Genomic DNA, 14975 nt, shown 5'->3' on the forward strand with positions numbered 1-14975 from the left:
TTTAAAGATTGATGGCATTTACAAAAATGAGTATTTTCTTTGTTTTCATGAAAACATATAATGCATCTGTCATGAAAAGAGAAAGCTTGTACAAATTCAGTTGCTCTGTCCATTTAATTCTTTCCCCATTCCAAAACTGCCAAATACTGTAGCTACTAAGCACCTTGAGAGAGTAGATCTATTAAAGTTACTCACAGAAAGTAAGTTATTGACAGTGAGGACGAATGTAATTTAGAAACATCTCCTAACATATTCAAATTGAATGACACTTCCTACATCAGTGCTGCTCAACTGCTTTTCCTACCCTAACACAATAAGCTATATAGCATGCTCCCTTCAGTAGCAGAATCTCCCTGTGGAAGTGTGGCTTATCACCCAAAGTATATCATAAGGGATACGGGAAATTGGAATATTCCTGCAGTTTCAAACAAACAATCCTGCTGGTGATTCTTATCACATATTCTTCAAACACATACCCCATACCTTTTTCCCCCCACTGTGACTCTCAACTCTACCGCATGATTCAGTGCCCATGATGGCAAATTGTACCTTGGAAAAGGAAAATATTTGTAAAATCTTCTTGGATAGGCTGTGGAACCTCAAAATTGCCTGCCAGTGGCAGTCCTGCCCCACTGCCTGAAAAAAACAGACTCAGGTAATTCCATGTGGCTTGTAAAACCTTGGGCCTAGAGCCAAACCAGTGGTTAGCATAGGAAAGAAATCCCTACCTAAGTAAAAGGCTGAACAATAAAGCTGGTCCACAAATCTTGGGGAATTTGAAAGTGAGAAGCTGACAGTGAATAAAGCAGGGGCACCATGTTATGGTGAGAACTTGTTATGAAGATAACAGACCTCAGAACAGTCAAGGCTGTGTCCTTTCAGTAAACCCCATTCTTTAAGTTAAGTGAGTTACCTCCTTGTAACGTCTTCTTTTTCATATTAATGGGGATAATATAGTTCTTCTAAGTTTTCTTTAGTACCTAAGAAACAAAAAGCTTACCTCTTTACAAGTAAAATTAAAAGTGATAGTCCCCACTTTCTCCCTCTGTAAATCTAAAATAGTGATTCTAAAAAATGTATTGGAAGGGACTGAGAATAATGGGAGGTAAGGGTTTCAACTGGAGATTGTGAAGTATCTTCCAAGGGTGTGAGCCCATCCTACTACTATTAGAATCTGCTGTGGCAGCTCATTGTTACCAACAGGGTGATGAAGTGGGATCGGGCTGAGAAAACCTATCTACAACACTACCTCATATATTCATGTTCTGTAATCTCCTTTGAACAAAATTAATGGTTCTCAGGCCATTAGAATCTATGCTCCAAAAAGGGTGTCAGGGAGCAATGCCTTGGTGAACAACTAATTAAGTCTACTGCCATGATGACTCCATAATACATGATCAGTAATCTCCAATTTTTTTTTCTTTTTTATTTTCATAGGTTTTTTGGGAACAGGTGGTGTTTGGTCACATCAGTAAGTTCTTTAGTGGTAATTTGTGAGATTCTGGTGCACCCATCACCCAAGCAGTACACACTGTACCCAATTTGTAGTCTTTTATCGCTCACCCTTCTCCCACCCTTTCCCACAAGTCCCCAAAGTTCATTGTATCTTTTTTTTTTTTTTTTTAATACTTTAAGTTCTGGGATACATGTGCAGAATTTTCAAGTTTGTTACATAGGTATGTATACATGTGCCATGGTGGTTTGCTGCACTCATCAACCCCTCATCTACATTAGGTATTTCTCCTAATGCTGTCCCTCCCCTACTGCCTCACCCACCGACAGGTCCCAGTGTGTGATGTTCCCCTCCCTGTGTCCATTTGTTCTCATTGTTCAACTCACACTTACGACTGAGAACATGCGGTGTTTGGTTTTCTGTTCCTGTGTTAGTTTACTGAGAATGATGGCTTCCAGCTTCATCCATGTCCCTGCAAAGGACATGAACTCATCCTTTTTTGTGGCTGCATAGAATGCCATGGGGGTATATGTGCCATATGTTATTTGGGTTGGTTCCAAGTCTTTGCTTTTGTGAATAGTGCTGCAATAAACATACATGTGCATGTGTCTTTTTAGTAGAATGATTCATAATCCTTTGGGTATATACTCAGTAATGGGATTGCTGGGTCAAATGGTGTTTCTAGTTCCAGATCCTTGAGGAATCGCCACGCTGTCTTCCACAATGGTTGAACTAATTTACATTCCCATCAACAGTGTAAAAGCGTTCCTATTTCTCCACATCCTCTCCAGCATCTGTTGTTTCGTGACTTTTTAATGATCGCCATTCCAACTGGCATCAGATGGTATCTCACTGTGGTTTTGATTTGCATTTCTCTAATGAGCAGTGACAATGAGCTTTTTTTCATGTTCGTTGGCTGCCTAAATGTCTTCTTTTGAGAAGTAACTGTTTATATCCTAGACCCACTTTTTGATGGAGTTTTTTTTTTTCTTCTAAATTTGTTTAAGTTCCTTGTAGATTCTATGTATTAGCCCTTTGTCAGATGGATATAAACAATCTCCAATATTTTAATTATCACCTCTGTGTATAGGATTTTCCAAACCTATCTCCGTAGTGCTATCTCTGTCCCAAGCTCCAAACCTGCTTCTCCAAACTCAACTACTGTTTTAAGTTTGGTGTTTTTTGTTTTGTTTTTTTTTTTGAGATGGGGTCTTGCTCTATCATTCTGGCTGGAGTGCAGTGGTGTGATCAGAGCCATCATCCTGCCTGCCTCAGCCTCTCGAGTAGCTTGGACTACAGGCACACACCACCACATCTAATATTTAATGTTTTCTGGTAAAGACAGGGTCTTGCTATTTTGCCAAGGCTGGTCCCGAACTCCTGAACTCAAGAGATCCTCCTGCCTAGGCTTCCCAAAGTGCTGGGATTACAGGCATGAGCGACTGGATCTGGCCAAGTTTGTTTCTAAAAATATGTTTCTCTCTTAAATTGACCACATCCAAAGTTAAATTCACCTTCTCCATCTGTTTTCATAGTACCCGTGCTCACCTTGAATGGAACACAATTTCTCTGAATGTCAGTTTTTTCATGTGTCAAATAGGAAGAATAATATTTTGCTTGTATTGTCAAAAGGATGAGAAAGCACAGTAAGTAATAACAATTGTTATAATTTTGGCCAATTACCAAATCATGTATTGGATTCTAAGGCACTATCTCTCCCACATTTGCCACTCCTTTCTTTCCTCCTTCCTGCTCTGGAGGAACCACTGGGAGTCACAGCAAGAGCAGGAGCTATAATATTTGCTGTAGCTTCAGATTATGTATTACCCATTAGCTCCCCACAAAAGGACACTGATCCACCAGAAATAAGAATGTCCAGAAAGTTCTGGGGGGAAAGCCCTGTAATAAAAGATACTGTTTGAACACAAATGATTCCGGCAGAGGGGAGTGACATTGTCCATCCATGCAGGTATATCACAGCTTGGCGCCATGTCTAGTAATGTGAGATCACCAAACATAAGAAAGCAACATTTTGAGCAGGGCATAGTGGCTCATGCCTGGGAGTAATCCCAAGAAGTGGAAGGCTGAGGCAGGAGGATAGCTTGAGCCCTGGAGTTTTTGACCAGCCTGGGCAACACAGCAAAACCCCATCTCCAAAAAATATATATATTTATATATATTTTTTAAATTAGCCTGTATGGCTCACACCTGCAGTCCCATTGATTTGGGAGGCTGAGGCAGGAGGATCACCTGAGCGCAGGAGTTCAAGGCTGCAGTGAGCTATGATCGCATCATTGTCCTCCAGTATGAACAACAAAGTCAGATCTTATGTCAAGAAAGAAAGGAAGGAAGGAAGGAAGGAGAAAAGAAAAGAAAAGAAAGAGAGAGAGAGAAAGAAAGGAAGGAAGGAAAGAAAGGAAGAAAGAGAGAAGGAAAGGAAGGAAGAAAGAAAAAAAAGAAAAGAAAAAGGCAACATTTTATTTGGATTACTCAACAGTGAAAATTTAAAGATAAATATTGAATATACAAATATTTAAACAGTAATACTTTTGAATTAACATTTTCCTTTTTATGATCATTAAGAAATTTAAGTACTTTATTAAAATACAGAGTGGCTATTTAGCAGAGTAGCTAATGTGATCTAAATACATAGAAACAAATTAACAAATACAGTAAGAGTCAGCTGCAAAAAGTAGAACCAGTCTTTCTTTAAAAAACATTGATTAATGAAAAAGCCTATCAATGATTCATGGATCATATATCTTCAAATTATCTTCATTTCATTCTAATTTTAAACTGAATATCAATAACCGAGTTATCAAAATGATGACCAACAATTCTAGAGAGGGAGCCAAAGCAGGAAATACAAAATATATCTGGTACAGCTCAGCACCTTCTTTACTCCTTGGTCACTACAGGCACCTAAACTTTAAAAATAAGAACAGAGGTAGAGATTAAGATGAGAAGAACACAGAGAAGAGCCAAAGCCTGAGGTCATTAGATAACACCTACACATGTGATGGACACTAGACTCACTGTCCCTCAACTACACACACATGTACTCACAACTGCAGTGGAAGGCAGACCGGAAACATCAACCAACAGTGATAAAATTCCATAATTGGAATTGTATCGGTTTCCAGCTCTGACAGTCAAATCTCCTTCAACTAGGCTTCATGAATTCAGTATCTATAGTAATTTGGATTAGAACAGGTCTTCGGTTTAATCTTCTAATCTATTTTTTAAGAGTGGGAGGACCCCACTTACTCTTTATTTTGCACATGATTCTAACAAAGGGGGTTTTTTTTATTTAAAAATTATACAATTAGAAGGAAATTAAAGATACATAATTTTTTTTTTTTTTTTTTTTGGAGATGGAGTCTTGCTCTGTCGCCAGGCTGTGCCAGGAGTGCCAGTGGCATGATCTTGGCTCACTGCAATCTCTGCCACCCAGGTTCAAGTGATTCTCCTGCCTCAGCCTCCCGAATAGCTGGGACTACAGGTGCCACCACGCCCAGCTAATTTTTGTATGTTTAGTAGAGACAGGGTTTCACCATGTTGGCCAGGATGGTCTCAATCTCTTGACCTTGTGATCCGCCCACCTCAGCTTCCCAAAGTGCTAGGATTACAGGGGTGAGCCATCACGCCCAGCCAGATATATAAAAATTAAAAAATACATAAAAGTGTTCAACTGCTGACTGTCCCTACAAAAATTAAATTAAAAGCAATAAAGGATTGAGAAAACTGGATCTGTAATCCTATTTTCTTTGTACATTAAACATATTGGCCTTGACATAACATATAGCCTTATGTCAAGGTCAATATGTTTAATATATAAAGAGGTTTTGGGGAACAGGCAGTGTTTGGTTACATGAGTAAGTTCTTTAGTGGTGATTTGTGAGATTTGTGACATAACATATAGCCTTATGTCAAGGCTAATATGCTTAATATATAAAGAGCACAAATAAAATGACATGTCAGAATATGAAGACCTCTGAAGATCTTAGTTTTTAAATAATGAGCAAGGTAAGAAAATGAAAATTCAAATAAGAAGAATGGTTACACATGGCCAGTAACTCCAAAAAAAACTGTTCAACCCCAATCATAAAAAGTATTTCAAAATTTCACTAATGAATGTAGCAAAGACTTTAAAAACATTAAAGCATTCAATGCCTATAAGGGTGAAATGTGGAAGTGTAAATGGTGCAACTTTTCAGGAAAATACCATGGCAAAATGAAAAAGTCATAAGTTTTTTTTTTTTAAGCGCAGAACAGTTTGTATAGTATGCTCTCATCTGTATCACAGAAATATTCTCTGTACATACAAGCACTGGAACAAGTCGCTCCCATGCTTCCCACGCTCATGGAATCATTGGAGTTCAAACAGTACCTTTTATTGCGGGCCTTTTTTCCTAGAGACTGGGGGCCTGGAATAAGAGGGAGACTTTTCTAACCGCATAACTTTTCTTCTGTTTGATTACTTCCCCTGAGCTTATATTTCCTATTTAGAAAGAAATAAATAAGCAATAAAAAATTAAATATTAAACCTTTATATCCTTTTATTTCCCAGCAATTTTTATTCTAAAATACTACAATAAAGATTCAGAAAGCCAAACAATTTATAATGATGCCTGGGGCAAAATTATAGCAGTGAAAAACTGGCAATCTAAATATCTGAGAAAAAATAAATCATTAGATTATGATATATACATGTGATGGGGAAATATATTTTTGCTAAATGTTTAATGGTATTAAGAAATGCTCATAATTCATTGTTAAAATTTAAAACTCCCAAATACATACAATGTATGTAGAAAAAGGGTAGAAGAAGTAAGAGTCACGGCTACTGGCAGAAACAATAAAAATAAGAAGTAACAGATGAAGTCCAACTAGTATGAATGGGGCAGAAAAACTAAGTAAAGCAGTGAAACTAGTATGGCCAACTTGGAGTTGGGCCAAATATCCCTGTGCCTCCCTCAGAAGGCCTGAGGGCAACTCTTACTATAGTACTGTCCTCTAATCAACCATCATAATGGTAGCTTTATGTCTCCAGTAAAAGATTAAACTTTGTGGCACTCTAAACAAATATCGAAAGGTATTCAGCTATATAAAAATACTAAATCTCTGGTTTATTTTCTGCAAATTATTTTCCCAATTAATTCTGACTTAATTTTAGTCAGGTTTTTTGGAGGGAAGGAGGATTTAGCTATTTAAAATAAAATTTTGACAACAGAACAAAAACTTTATTTTTGAATTTGATAAATAAAAATTGTATAAAGTTTTGTCATATAAATATTTGTAATATACAACATGATGTCTTGATACATTTATATATTGTGGAATGACTAAATCAAGCTAATTAACGTATCCATTGCCTCAAATATTTATCTTTTCTGTGTGTGGTGAGAACACTTAAAATCTACTCTCTCAGCAACTTTCAAATATACAAAACATTGTTATTAATAATAACTACAGTCACCACATTACCACATTGTACAATAGATCTCTTGAATGTATTCTTAATATCTAGCTGAACTTTTGTTATTATAGACAAACATCTCACAAATCCTCCCTACTGCCTACCCGATGACCACCATTCTATGCTGTTTCTATGGGTTCAATGTTTTTAGATTCCATACAATCGAGCCTCCTTATCTGTGGGTTCCACATGGTTGGATTCAACCAACCTGGGATCAAAAATACAAGCATCCCCCAGTATCCACAGGGATTGACTCCAATACCCTCACAGATACCAAAATCCACAGATGCTCAAGTCCCTGATACAAAATGGCATAGTATCTACATATATCCTATACACATTCTTCTGTACATGTTAAATTATCTCTAGATTACTCTAATACCCAGTACAATGTAAATGGTACATAGTTATACTGTATTTTTTATGTTGTGCTATTTTTTATTATTGTATGATTTTTTCCAAATATTTTGTATCCTTGAATGCAGAACCCATAGATACTAAGGGCTGACTGTATAAGTGAGATTATACAGTATTTGTCTTTCTCTGCCTCACTCATTTCACTTAATATAATGTCCTCCAGGTTCATCCATGTTGTCAAAATGACAGGATTTCCCTAACGAACATTGATGCAAAAATCCTCAATAAAATACTGGCAAACTGAATCCAGCAGCACATCAAAAAGCTTATCCACCACAATCAAGTCGGGTTAATCACTGTTAATGCAAGGCTAGTTCAATAAATGCAAATCAATAAACGTAATCCATCACATAAGCAGAACCAATGACAAAAGCCACACAATTATCTCAATAGATGCAGAAAAGGCCTTCGATAAAATTCAACATCTCCTCATGTTAAAAACGCTCAATAAACTAGGTATTGATGGAACATATTTCAAAATAATAAGAATAATTTATGACAAACCCATAGCCAATATCATATTGAATGGGCAAAAGCTGGAGGCATACCCTTTGAAAACTGGCACAAGACAAGGACACCCTCTCTCACCACTCCTATCCAACATATTATTGGAAGTTCTGGCCAGAGCAATCAGGCAAGAGAAGGAAATAAAAGGTATTTAAATAGGAAGACAGGAAGTCAAATTGTCTCTGTTTGCAGATGACATGACTCTATATTTAGAAAACTCCACTGTCTCAGCCCAAAAAATCCTTAAGCTGATAAGTACCTTCAGCAAAGTCTCAGGATACAAAATCAATGTGCAAACATCACAAGCATTCCTATACACCAACAAAAGCCAAATAGAGAGCCAACTCATGAATGAACTTCCATTCACAATTGCTACAAAGAGAATAAAATACCTAGGAATACAACTCACAAGAGATGTGAAGGATCTCTTCAAGGAGAACTACAAACCACTACTCAAGGAAATGAGAGGACACAAACAAATGGAAAAACATTCCATGCTTATGGCTAGGAAGAATCATTATCATGAAAACACCAATACTGCCCTAAGTAATGTATAGATTCAATGCTATTCCGATCAACCTACCATTGACTTTCTTCACAGAACTAGAAAAAACTACTTTAAATTTTATAAGGAACCAAAAAAGAGCCTGTATAACCAAGACAATCCTTAGCAAAAAGAACAAAGCTGGAGGCATCATGCTACCTGACTTCAAACTATACTATAAGGCTACAGTAACCAAAACAGCATGGTACTGGTAGCAAAACAGATATATAGACCAATGGAACAGAACAGAGGCCTCAGAAATAACATCAAACATCTACAACCATCTGATCTTCGACAAACCTGACAAAAACAAGAAATGGGGAAAGGATTCCCTATTTAATAAATGGTGCTGGGAAAACTGGCTAGCCATATGCAGAAATCTGAAACTGGACCCCTTCCTTACACCTTACATAAAAATTCACTCAAGATGGATTAAAGACTTAAATGTAACACCCCAAACCATAAAAACACTAGAAGAAAACCTAGGCAATACCATTCAGGACATAGGCATAGGCAAAGACTTCATGACTAAAACACCAAAAGCAATGGCAACAAAAGCCAAAATAGACAAATGGGATCTAATTAAACTAAAGAGCTTCTGCACAGCAAAAGAAATTAGCATCAGAGTGAAGAGGCAACCTACAGAAAGAGAGAAAATTTTTGCAATCTACCCATCTGACAAAGGTCTACCAGAATCTACAAGAAACTGAAACAAATTTCTTGTAAGAAAAAAACGAACAACCCCATCAAAATGTGGGCAAAGTATATGAACAGACCCTTCTCAAAGACAACATTTATGTGGTCAACAAACATATGAGAAAAAGCTCATCATCACTGATCATTATAGAAATGCAAATCACCACAATGATATACCATTTCACACCAGTCAGAATGGCAATTATTAAAACATCAGGAAACAATAGATGCTGGCGAGGTCGTGGAGAAATAGGAATGCTTTTATGCTGTTGATGGGAATGTAAATTAGTTCAACCATTGTGGAAGACAGTATGGCCATTCCTCAAGGACCTAGAACCAGAAATACCATTTGACCCAGCAATCCCATTACTGGGTATATACCCAAAGAATTATATATCATTCTACTATAAAGACATATGCACATGTAGGTTTATTGCAACACTATTTACAATAGCAAAGACTTGGAACCAACCCAAATGACCATCAATGGGTCAAGAAAATGTGGCACATATACACCATGGAATACTATGTAGTCATAAAAAAGAATGAATTCAAGTTCTCTGTAGGGACATGGATGAAGCTGGAAGCCATCATTCTCAGCAAACTAACACAGGAAAAGAAAACCAAACACCACATGTTCTCAGTCATAAGTGGGAGCTGAACAATGAGAACACACGGACACAGGGAGGGGAACAACATAAACCAGAGCCTGTTGAGGGCTGGGGCACCAGGGGAGGGAGAGCATTAGGACAAATACCTAATGAATGTGGGGCTTAAAACCTAGATGACAGGTTGATAGGTGCAGCAAACCACAGTGGCACATGTATACTACGTAACAAATCTGCACATTCTGCACATGTATCCTGTAACTTAAAGTAAAATTTTAAAAAATTGTTTTTTAAATGACAGGAATTCCTTCCTGTTAAAGGTTGAATAGTATTCAATTGTGTATATATAGTCTGTTTTCCTTCATCTGTTGATGGACACGAAGGTTGATTCCATATCTTGTCTATTGTGATTAATGTGGCAATGAATACGGGAATGCAGATATCTCTTTGACATACTGATTTCATTCCCTGTGGATATATAGAGTGGGATGGCGAGATCATATGGTAGTTCTATGCTTAATTTTTTGAGAAACCTCCATACTGTTTTCCATAATGGCTGTACTAATTTATATTCCCACCAACAGTGTACAATGGTTCCCTTTCATCCACATCCTTAACAACACTTATCTCTTTTTTTTTTATTACAGCCATTCTAACAGGTGTCAAGTGATACCTCATTTTGGTTTTAATTTGCATTTTCCTGATAATTAGCGACACTGAGCATTTTTTCATATACTTGTTGGCCATTGGTATGTTTTGAGAAATTTCTATTCGTGTCCTTTGCCCACTTTGTAACTGGGTTATTTGTTTTCTTGCTATTGAGTTGTCTGAGTTCCTTTATATATTTTCGATATTAACCCCTTATCAGAGGTTTGGTTTGTAAGTATTTTCCCCCATTCCCTAGGTTGTCTCTTCACTCTGGGATTATTTCTTTTGCAGAAGCTTTTTAGTTTGATATTATCCCATTTACCTACTTTTGACTTTGTTGGCTATGCTTTTGGGGTCATATCCATGAAATCATTGCTAAAAGCAATGTCATGAAGCTTTTCACCTATGTTTTCTTCTAGTAGCTCTATGGTTTCAAGTCTTATGTTTAAGTCTTCAGGCTATTTTGAGTTTGATTTTTGTCTGTGGTATGAGATGAGGGTCTAATCTCATTCTGCATGCAAATACAATACAGAACTTAGATATATTCATTCAAAAAGCACTTAAGTGACTTCTCTCTGCCTAATACATGAATTTTAAAATCTGAGAAAATGTCATTGCCATACTAACAAATAAAATTATTTCCAACTGGCCAGGTACGGTAGCTCATGCCTCTAATCTCAACCCTTTGGGAGGCCAAGGTGGGTCAATCACCTGAGGTCAGGAGTTCGAGACCAGCCTGACCAACATGGTGAAACCCTGTATCAACTAAAAAGACAAAAAAGTAGCCAGGCATGGTGGCAGACGCCTGTAATCACAGCTTCCTGGGAGGCTGAGGCAGAAGAATCGCCTGAACCTGGGAGGCAGAGGTTGCAATGAGCTGATATAGGGCCACCACACTCCAGCTTGGGCAACAAGAGCAAAACTTCATCTCAAAAACAACAACAAAAAAATTATTTCCAATTTACCTTATGAAAATTACAACTTCTGCCCCAGTGCAGTGGCTCACACCTGTAATCCCAACACTTTGGGAGGCTGAGGTGGGTGAATCACAAGGTCAGGAGTTCAAGACCAGCCTGGCCAAGATGGTGAAACCCCGTCTCTACTAAAAATACAAAAATTAGCTGGGCATGGTGGTAGACGCCTGTAATCTCAGCTACTCAGGAGGCTGAGGCAGAGAACTGCTTGAACCCAGGAGGCGGAGGTTGCAGTAAGCCAAGATTGAGCCATTGCACTCCAGCCTGTGCAACAGAGCAAGACTCGATCTCAAAAACAAAAACAAAACGAAAAAAAAGAAAATTATAACTTTTAAGAAAGAAACCTGAATTCTTTCCATTCATATGAACAAAATCCATTACATGCTTGCCAATAGGTATCATCTAACAGTACTAGGACAGATGAACTATTTAACTAATTAGGTATCTACAACAGAGACTGTTACTTAAGTGTCTAATTACAGATTCTGAACCATTCTTGTAAACGAATGAATGTACAGTCTGGGAAAGGAGTAAAGATCTTACTTCACTCAATTCTTTCTATGGCTAGTTATCTAATTTGAGGTTAAATACAATGCTCTAAAATTCAGAATTGGTAGAAAATAAGAAAGATAGGCAAGATATTAAAGGTAAGTTTTCTAAGACAGTATGGTTGATTCGCAAACAAGTTTACCAAGAAACACATAAATAAAAGGTAAATACTGCTTTTTAATTACCTATTAGCTCACAGCTACTTCCTAACTCTCTTTCTACATATATACATGCCCGTATGTATGTATAATACAACTATATATAACAAATCATTATTTAACAGAATTCAGCTAATAAAATGACCTAATTTTAAAATCCTAATTTATAGAACAGTTAAAGTAGATATGAGTTGGTATCATAGAAAGGATTTTTCAACTTTATGAACAGGATTCATCAAATGTTTCCTTTACATTATATGTGTTGGTTATAAAATCATATTAAATTAATGTCCACAAAACTTTTCAGATAATGTACTATATATAATGTGTGCCAGTTGTAGACAATATTTGATTATGCCTCACAATATCGAGGTACACAGAGTTATGAACTATGCATAAGTATCATTAGATAAGTGCCTATACAATGAGAAGTCCAACTACCAATAAATGGCCACATCTGTCAACCTGACCATAACATCCTATATCTACTTTTCTACTTAGGTCTGTCTATTACCTATTAAAGAACCTGTCTTCTGCAACCTATCCTTTTAATATTCAAAAAAAATGTAAGGTTGAAACTGTAAAGTAGCCATTTAATATTGGAAAACATCCAACTTTAGCAATGACAAATGATTTTGTTGGTATTTTGCCATTTTCTAACATTTAGCAAGTAAAAAGATTCAAATAAAAATAAGGCATGCAAATTAATGCATCCCCATTTGTAATTTTAAAATTCTTTGAGTTAATTCACTATATGTGCAAAAAAATGGCTCTTCCTAGTTTCTCTTGAAATTAAACTACAATATACATTTTCTGTCTTGTTTATCTCTGCATATACTTTTTAAATTTTAACTTTAGGTTTTTTGTTTTTTGTTTTTGTTTTTGTTGAGACAGAATCTCACTCTGTTGCCCAGGCTGGAGTACAGCGGCAGCATCTTTGCTCACTGCAACCTCTGCCTTCTAGGTTCCAGTGATTCTCATGCTTCAGCCTCCCGAGTAGCTGGGACTACAGGCATATGCCACCATGCCTGGCTAATTTTTTTGTATTTTTGTATTTTGAATAGAGATGGGGTTTCACCATGTTGGCCAGGCTGGTCTTGAACTCCTGCCTTAGCCTCCCAAAGTGCTGGGATTAAAGGCGTGAGCCACCGCACCTTTTTTGGTCTTGTTAATCTCTGTATCTTCAGCTCCTAAAATAGTGGGTAACTAATAAATATTTTTGAATGCATTAATGACTCTCTCAGACCACACATAAGGCATTTGTTGAATCTTTTGGTTTCTTCTATTCAAGGCATTAGAGGAAAAAGTTTAAGATCTCCCCTTAGATACCTATCTTAGCACAGCATCCTCTCAGTATCCTTATGATTCAGCCTGTCAACTAAATACCATACTGTTTGACAACATGAAAGTTACTAAACAATTCCTTCACACTGATTTCTAATTTCTATACACAAAGAGGAATTTTTTAGAAAGAAATAAATTGGTTTGTTTAATTGTGGGTGACAGATTTTTGGTGGTTTGTTGTTATTTAACTAAAAAGATCCTCAAAAGCATCTTTCCTCCTTATTTCCTTTTAAAAGGAAATAAAGGAAGTCTGTCAAAGATCAGATACTTGTAGCAGTCTTATTTCAGGATTCTCTGTTCTGTTCCACTGGTCTACATGTCTCTTTTATACCAGTGCCATGCTGTTTTGCTTACTGTAGCCTTGTAGTATAGTTTGATACCAAATAGCTTGATGGCTCCAGCTTTGTTTTTTGCTTAGGATTGCCATGGCTATTTGTGTTCTTTTTTGATTCCATATGAATTTTAAAATAGTTTTCTCCAGTTCTGTAAAGAATGTCAATAAAGGAAGGGGGCGGAGCAAGATGGCCGAATAGGAACAGCTCCAGGCTCCATCTCCCAGCGCGAGCGACACAGAAGACCGGTGATTTCTGCATTTTCAACTGAGGTACTGGTGTCATCTCACTCGGGAGTGCCGGACAATCAGTGCGGGTCAGCTACTGCAGCCTGACCAGCGAGAGCTGAAGCAGGGCGAGGCATCGCCTCACCTGGGAAGCGCGAGGGGGAAGGGAGTCCCTTTTCCTAGCCAGGGGAACTGAGACACACAACACCTGGAAAATCAGGTAACTCCCACCCCAATACTGCGCTATAACACCGGCACACCGGAGAATATATCCCACACCTGGCCGGGAGGGTCCCACGCCCACGGACCCTCCCTCCTTGCTAACACAGCAGTCTGCAGCAATCTAACCGCAAGGCAGCAGCGAGGCTGGGGGAGGGGCGCCCGCCATCGCTGAGGCTTAAGTAGGTAAATAAAGCCGCTGGGAAGCTCGAACTGGGTGGAGCTCACAGCAGCTCAAGGAAACCTGCCTGTCTCTGTAGACTGCGCCTCTGGGGACAGGGCTCAGCTAAAGGAGCAGAAGCCTGTGCAAACGCGAACGACTCTGTCTGACAGCTTTGAAGAAAGCAGTGGATCTCCCAACACGGAGGCTGAGATCTGAGAAGGGGCAGTCTGCCTGCTCAAGTGGGTCCCTAACCCCTGAGTAGCCTAACTGGGAGACATCCCCCACTAGGGGCAGTCTGACACCCCACACCTCACAGGGTGGAGTACACCCCTGAGAGGAAGCTTCCAAAGCAAGAATCAGACAGGTGCACTCGCTGTTCAGCAATATTCTGTCTTCTGCAACCGCTGCTGCTGATACCCAGGCAAACAGGGTCTGGAATGGACCTCAAGCAATCTCCAACAGACCTATAGCTGAGGGTCCTGACTGTCAGAAGGAAAACTATCAAACAGGAAGGTCACCTATACCAAAACCCCATCAGTACGTCACCATCATCAAAGACCAGAGACAGATAAAACCACAAAGATGGGGAAAAAGCAGGGCAGAAAAGCTGGAAATTCAAAAAATAAGAGCGCATCTCCCCCTGCAAAGGAGCGCAGC

General features: G+C 38.2%; 1 protein-coding gene across 5 annotated transcripts in view; it reads right to left on the reverse strand.

Annotated features, from left to right (window-relative positions):
• SSBP2 (single stranded DNA binding protein 2) overlaps positions 1–14975 on the reverse strand; it is a 336625-nt gene that overhangs the window by 214817 nt on the left and 106833 nt on the right. The gene's annotated exons all lie outside the window — the stretch shown is intronic.

This window comes from Piliocolobus tephrosceles, chromosome 4 (genome assembly GCF_002776525.5).
Source record: "Piliocolobus tephrosceles isolate RC106 chromosome 4, ASM277652v3, whole genome shotgun sequence".
Lineage (NCBI taxonomy): Eukaryota > Metazoa > Chordata > Mammalia > Primates > Cercopithecidae > Piliocolobus > Piliocolobus tephrosceles.